This window comes from Canis lupus, chromosome 12, assembly GCF_011100685.1.
Source record: "Canis lupus familiaris isolate Mischka breed German Shepherd chromosome 12, alternate assembly UU_Cfam_GSD_1.0, whole genome shotgun sequence".
Lineage (NCBI taxonomy): Eukaryota > Metazoa > Chordata > Mammalia > Carnivora > Canidae > Canis > Canis lupus.
In genome coordinates this window covers 30,356,059-30,363,957 of record NC_049233.1, presented here as the reverse complement: position 1 = coordinate 30,363,957, position 7,899 = coordinate 30,356,059, and the positions used below count along the sequence as shown (strand labels likewise).

The following is a 7,899-nucleotide window of genomic DNA, read 5'->3' as shown; positions in this document are numbered from 1 at the left end:
TGACCATATGCATACACTGCCTGGGGTCAAATACTTGAGGATTAAAGAGAAGAGTGAAAGTATCTCTACTCCCTCTTTTGCAGTTCTAATATATCGTTCATATTTTTCTTTATGGACCTTGAATTAATAGCATTTAATTGGATTGTTCTTTGTAAGTAGCTCATGGGAGATTGAGTTAAAATAGTTTTTTCTTCCTTACTTTTACTAACTCCATGATAGTATTGGTAGAGGGACAATTGGAGTATCTATTCAAATAAGTATTTGCAATCAAGCACAAGTCTCAATATAACAAAATACATTCCTACTTCATTTCAAACATTTTAGGTTATCAAAACAAAACTTTCTCTCATCACAAATAATTGTTTTTCGCCATTATTAGGATCAGTAGGATATATCTGTCTAAGGATATGGAAGATAAATAGTCTTTTGTTATCTTCCATTTTCTCCCATATTATGTCTGTGTGTTTTTATTTTATCTAAAAGTCAGTGCAACAAAACAAAGCAAAAAATGGAGCACATAGGTTCCTTTCTAAATAATATTTTGCTCTAATTGCATATTCATTGGGTTTTGGCATAAAGCCAAAATTTAAGTAACATTTATAATTCAAGTATTATTCAGAGAAAGTAGTCTAAAGAAAATTAAATGGGAAATTATCTAGGGGGAATAATCATAAGAGAAAGCAGGATAAACAAATGCTTCTAGTCTTTGAGTTTTCCTTAAATTAATGACTTTGAGTTTACCAATTAACTGTTTTACCATGGCAATTCCTTATCTGGTAAATAAATTGATTGAACTTGCTACTGTTGTTGGGAATGCTATTGACAATTCTTTTTAATTTATTATGCAAAATATTGTCATTTATTAAGGGAAGTCCAATGTACCAGGTAAATATCAGTTCTTTCAAACCATGCAAAGATCAAGATTTTCCCAGAGCAACGTTGGAGAAGTAGCTAAATTTAGATTTCATTAGTATGATGCTAATTGTTTGGAAATGAAAAAATGCATATGTGTGTGAAAAATTATATATATACATAACATATATATATATATATATATATATATATATATGAATGTGTGGTCAAGACCAATTTTTTTTATTACATCATCACAATCTATCAAATAATTTCTTGTAAATTGAAAGGGCAAATAAACACATTCTTTCTCATAATAGTCTAGTTTTGTAACACTCTAGTTCAAATTTCTTATTTACCAGTATAGATATAGCTATAAAATAAGGACTTAAATGATAAAAGCTTTGACATTCATACTAGGAAGGAACATGACTTAGTGTAGACTTTCATTTTATATAAATACATCTTCTGTAGTATCCATGGCAGCTTGTTAATCAGACTCTTCCTGAACATTCTTCTGATAAACAGTGTATTTCATCTAGCAATATTTTTTAAGTTTGAAAGGTATCTTTTCAAATGGGTGCTTGTTTTCTCTACTTATACTTTTATATGCAATTAAAGATAAAATCCAGTGAGCTTTCTTATATGTAAAGGAATCTCTCTCAAAACTTTTACATATTTTCTTCTTTAGGCCAACTTTACAACTTCACCTTCTACATCCATTTTATATAATTAGGTTGCCAGATGCTTCATGATCTTTCTCTAGATGCATGTTCCCTTCCCCAGAAGCAATTTGGCCATTTATGTCCATTCAATATGATATGCCTAAATGGAAAACAATAATCCAGATTTGTCCTGATATTATAACACTCTTGTTGGTAATCAATTGATCATAGATTTTAGGGTTTATTTGTGCACTCTAAGTTTTATTTCACAGATCCATAAGTCTAGCCCAATCTAATCTTTTTTCATCAAAATAATTTTAAGCCACTGTAGCTTTAAATATTCTTCTACTCCATTCTCTCTCTCCTTTTTTTCTCCCATTAGGCATATGCTGATATACTTAATGATGTCCCATACCTTTATAAAGTTCTCTTTATTTACTTAATTATTTTGTCTTTCTGTTCTTCAGATTGCATAAGCCAATATTTTTCTCTTCCGGTTCAAATCTACTATTGAGTCTTTTCAGTGAATTTTTCCTCCGGACTATTCAACTTTTTTTTTTAAAGGCACATTTATTCAGAGTCATGGTCAGACTATAACATTTAGCAATCAACAACACGGGAGCAAAAAAATAAATAAATCTACATTCAAACCCTTTGTTGGGATGCTTTGCACTTTCCACAGAACAGAAACTAAAATAACCTGTTATACAATTAAGTTATAAATACAGTCCTTGAATTTTTTTGCCCATACACATGAGTATTGCCTAGAACATGTCTTCTTTGTAGCAGCTAGGCCCTGTCACCACTGTGCTTGGCTGAGTTCACAAATCTGTTGTAATCTGTAGATCACTGTCACTTCTCTGGGTCCTCTCTCCTGCTAAGCTTTGTTTCCTGGCAGTAATTGAAATCAGTTTCCACCGTCATAGCCACTGCTGCTGTTGGAACTGCCAAAGCCACCTTGGTTTCATGGTTTGGCAAAGTATTGGCCTCCACCACAATAGGGACCAGAGGTTCTGCCTTCAAATTTCTTCCTTTAACAGGTCCAAAATTTGAAAACTGATTGCTTGAATTGCCAAAATCATGACAGCTTCCACCATCTCCAAAATTACTTTCATGATTACCAAATCCATTATGGCCATCCCCACTGCCACTATATCCACCCTCATTTCAACTGTCATCAGAGTCATCTCACCCACAGAAGTTTCCTCCAAGACCAAAGTTGTCATTCCCACCAAAAACAACTCCATGACCACCAAAGTTTCCATAATCACATCACTTTCTTGGCTAGATGAAGGACTAGCCATCTTTTTTTTTTTTTTTTAATTTATTTATGATAGTCACACACACAGAGAGAGAGAGAGGCAGAGACACAGGCAGAGGGAGAAGCAGGCTCCATGCACCGGGAGCCCGACGTGGGATTCGATCCTGGGTCTCCAGGATCGCGCCCTAGGCCAAAGGCAGGCGCCAAACCGCTGCGCCACCCAGGGATCCCAGGACTAGCCATCTTTTGCACAGATAGGGCTTTCCTTACTTCATAGTTGTGGGCATTCACAGTATAGTATTTTTGAATGACAATCTTGTCTACAGAGTCATGGTCATCAAATGTTATAAAAGCTAAGCCTCTCTTCTTGCCACTGCCTTGGTCAGTTATGATCTCAGTCACTTCAATTTTCCCATACTATAATAATCTCTCAGAATATATTCTTCAGTGTCTTTATGAATGCCAACAGATTTTTTTTTTCAGTTAAGTGGCCACCAGGTCTTTGAGAATCTTCTCTTGAGACAGCCCTTTATGGTTCCATAACTCTTCCGTCTACCTTGTGTTGTCTTGCATTCATGACTCCTCCTTCATCCACCTCCTCCACAGTGGCATAATGACAAACCTAAAGCCTCTGAAGCACTTGGTGTTTGGATATGTCATTACTACACAGTCTATGAGCATTCTCTATTGCTCAAATTGGCTCCTCAGACTCTCATTGGTTATTTCAAAGCTCAAAACTCTGATGAAGAGCTCCTGCAGCTGTTGAAGTTCCTTGGGAGACTCTGACTTAGACATGATAGTAGTGGGAGAGAAGACTTTAATGATGCTTACTCAGTGACATCAATGGCAGGACGAGTAATCTAATGAGTAAAGGAGTAATCTAATGTATCTTAATGATTAAACTTTTAAACTCCAGAATTTCCACTTCTTTTTTTTTTACATTTTTATTTTTTTTACTGATATTCTCTATACTACAAGACATAGTTAATATATATTCCTTACTGCTGTAAACACATGTCCTTTTAGTTCTTTATAATAACTGCTTATTCTGGCATTGGAGTTCTCTAAGAGGCAGCTTTTGTTGCATACTTTAATTTTTGTTCTTGCATGTGTGACTTCTTTCATTTCAGATAATAACTTTTAGTAGTTCTGTATACTAATTCCCACCCTTCTCTGGAGCTGCTTCTAGTTGCTCTTCATGTTACTTGCTTTATTGATGGGTAGACTCTTCCAGTGAAGTCTATTTCTGCTGAAGTGTTCAGCCTCTTCTAGCACTTTTCAGGGCGTATTCTAATATACTGTTACAATCAACATAGGATGGTGTTGGTTTTCCCAGGGTTATCTTTGACTTTCTCTTTCCCTGATCTGATCTGTTAAGCTTTTAGCTGATTTGCTTCTATTGATATTACACTCAGCTCTTAGCCCTCAAATTGCCAACTGGTCGCTCTTTTTGATTATTGCTTTGATAAAACCCTGAGATATAAATTGTTCCACAGTCAGACCCAAATAAATTTTGCATGGGTAGTCTTTGGAGGTCTGTCTTTGAGCCTTGTTCTGACACTGAGGAGCACTCATTTCAACTGCTTATTTTCTCAATTGTCTCTGCTAAAATTCTAGTTCTTCTACATTTTAACTTCCTATTATCATGGAGCTATCTGCCTCTTAATTGCTTATAACCAAAATCCCCATTGTTTCAATGATGATTTCCTTGAGTTCTGTAAGAGAACAAGTTAGTCTGCTTAGAGACAATTACTGATCTTTCTCTTCTTCTTAAGGTCTACATCTCCCCCTGACCAAAACATCTCTACCACCACTTTGGAGTTGGGGATAAGACAATGGTATACTTCTCTCAAGTGAGATTATGTGTTACAAGTAGGGTAGTGGGCAGAGACAGTAGCCCCTGGTTTTCTCAGCTTGTCTGTCCTGATGTGGAACCTCTACCTCTACCTCTAGTGGACAATGATAAGGGTAATTCGGGATGAGTACTCTCAGTCTCTCTCAGGGAGTTACAAAAAAGCAAATGCAGGCATGTGATAGTAAAAATTCTGAAAGTGAAATTTGAGAATATATTAAGAGAAGTTGGCATTGGTGAATCCACAGTTGAACTTCAAAGGTATAAACAGCAAACTGAAAATGAATCACTCATAATAAAGAATAAAAGCAGAGTATTATAGAAAAATATTTTAAAAGATTGAAAGAAAACTGTTGATATGAAATTTTAAATTCATTAAAAATATAAAAGCGATGTCTATATAAAAATATTCTCTACAAGATTCATACAAAAGAATTCTCTACAAAAAAAAAATTGTAAGACTTTTTTCCTCAGCAAAACTGCACTAAAAATGAAAATAAATTCAACCAACAGGAAAAAGAAAACTGAGCAAAGTTCTTCAGGAAGTAGAAAAATATATAAGATAGAATCATGAAAATATAGGTATCCCCTACTATCTGAAAGTAGAACGTTCCTATGAAAACTGTCATAAGCCAAAATGGTAAAGAAGCAATTATCATTAATTATATAGGCAATTTTTGAGCATTCCCAGACCCCCAAACAACTTCATTTCTGATGCTTTAGGATATACACGTTGCTAAGAGATGCACACAATAAATTGAGATGAAGCACAGATGCTCACAGACATAGTTCAAAGCTAGGATTGCTTGATGCTGTAGGGCTGAGTATAGTCCAGGGAAAGGAGCTTGGTGAGGCACCTCTGCTCTGGATGCACATTGCCTGTAATGACTAACTGCAAAACAAACACTGAACACTTTTTGCTTTTCACCTTTTTTCATAAAAGTGAAAATCCTCTTCATATTTTTTTTTTTCATTTAGCAATACCAAATGCTAAGGTCTTTCATAGAGGTGAAGTGACCTAATGGGAACTTTGTAAAGCAGGAGATACCTGTATAAAAGAGAAAGAGAGAATGCAAATATAGAAAAGTGACAAATGGAACAGAATGGAAAGTTCAGAAATAAATTCACAGATTTACAGTCACATGGCTAACGAAAGCATTATTCTCTAACACATAAAGACATAGACTTTTCATTAAACTGTCCTGGGTCTATTGAATATCTGCATTTATAAAAATAATAATGAATTTTTTTCTACCTCATGCAAAATTCAAAGGAATATAGATATAAATGTGAAGGTTAAAACAGTAAAGTTTCTAGATAACATATGAGAATATCTTTGTGAACTTAGCATTGGCTAAACTTTTTAAACAATATTCCAAAGCACCAACTTTAAAAGAAAAAAAAAAAAAAAAGACCTAAATTGGACTTCACTGAATTAATTAAGTCAAAAGGAAGTATTTTTTTTTATGGTAAAGAAAAGGAAGTATTAAGAAGGAGAAACAAACAACTAACTCATAGACTCATTGCATTTCTATTTAATTTCAATTCTTTTATGATGTAGATTAAAATTGTAGACCTTAAATAGGATTTCCAAACTATTTTTTATTACATCAGAAAAATGTGTGTTTTAATTTTGTTCTATGCTGACTCCAATATATTTTATATTTCTACCAAGTGAAGAAGTGGGCATTGTGAGCATTTCTATCCCAGACTTTATTATGGAAGAATAAGGTAAATTATTTTTTATTCAGTGGTGTTCTGTTGACTCTGATTGTATCTTCTGCTCTGCATAGTACACATGTATTCACTGAACCAAGAAATAACTCATTTCAAACTCATAACTCATTTACTTTTACCATCTTTCTCTTCTCAGTAAGACAGAGAATGCCAGGAATAGTTCATTAAACTGGCAATTACCACAAATAGAGAAGCTTGGTAAAACAAAAATGTGGCAGTGTTTCAAAGAGGGAAGGAAATTCTCATAGACAATAGAGACATTTTTATAATATTGTCTTAGGATCAAAAATAAATGCAAACTACACAGATGAAGTAACTGATAAAAATAATTGAATTTTTATTGAAATCTGCATTATAGTGTTACATTTGTAATTATTTAAAAATAGGTATGTATAAAGGAAAGTATACAGAGTGCTCTGGAAATATAAGCTGACATGAAATGCATAACAAGAAGAAATTATGAGTTTCTAAAAGAATATTAAGAGCAATTGTATGCCAGTAATTTAGATAAATTCCACAATCAATATGAAGTATTGTATCTCTAGTTGGGCTGTTTCTAACTGTAGAGAATTATTTTTTAAAAGCAAACTAACATTTTAGGGTTTTAAATTTAGCTGAGGGCATGGTTAGTGACCCCCAGAGATTCTATAACACACTTAAAAATATCTTCTTCTTGTTTAGTCCCAAGGTAATGCCATTAAAAAGTAGATAAAGAACAAAATCAGAGATAGAGACAAATTATAATAGACTCTTAATTATAGGAAACCAAGTGAGGGTTACTGGAGGGGAAGAGGGTGGGGGGATCAGGTAACTGGGTGATGGACATTAAGAAGGGCACATGATGTAATGAGAGCTGGGTATCGTATAAGACTGATGAATCACTGACTTCTACCTCTGAAACCAATAATACATTATATATTAATTAAATTAATTCAAATTTTAAAAAAAATTAAGTAGATACCAAATTTAATACTATGGCTGCAGAAGTACAATGCAATTTGAATTCACATTTCCACCAGATTCCTTAACTGAAAGTTATGATAGAAATTTAGAAAGAATGGATCCATTAAAAAAAAAAAAAAAAAAGAATGGATCCAGAATATTTGAATAGAGATATTTTGTGGAAACAAACAAAATCTGATTCCTCCTTTAGCAGCCTTTCTTCCTGTGACTGACAAGAGCAAAGTTAATAGAAATCTACAGCAATTCAATAAAACTCTATTCTTCAGGATGTGATTGATTTACTCCACAGATTAGGTGGTCCCCAGCTGAGGGTCTCATCAGGCTAAATTTAAGGCTTTGGATGGATCTGCAATCCAACGTGATACTCAGGTTCCTCTTTTAAACTCACCGGCTGTCAGAATTTGGTTTCTTACAGCTGTGTAACTGAGGACACCTGCCATTCCATGTCATGTGATATCCATAACATGGAAGCTCAATTCTTCAAGGCCAACCAAGAATCAGTTTCAGCAGCTATTAACTTCTACAACTCTTTCTGAATCCAGAGCTTATTATTAAGGGCTCAGTTCATT

General features: G+C 34.0%; 1 pseudogene; it reads right to left on the bottom strand.

Moving 5' to 3' along the window:
• Positions 1-2,424: 2,424 nt before the first annotated feature.
• LOC119876864 lies at positions 2,425-3,573 on the bottom strand (annotated as a pseudogene).
• Positions 3,574-7,899: the final 4,326 nt, after the last annotated feature.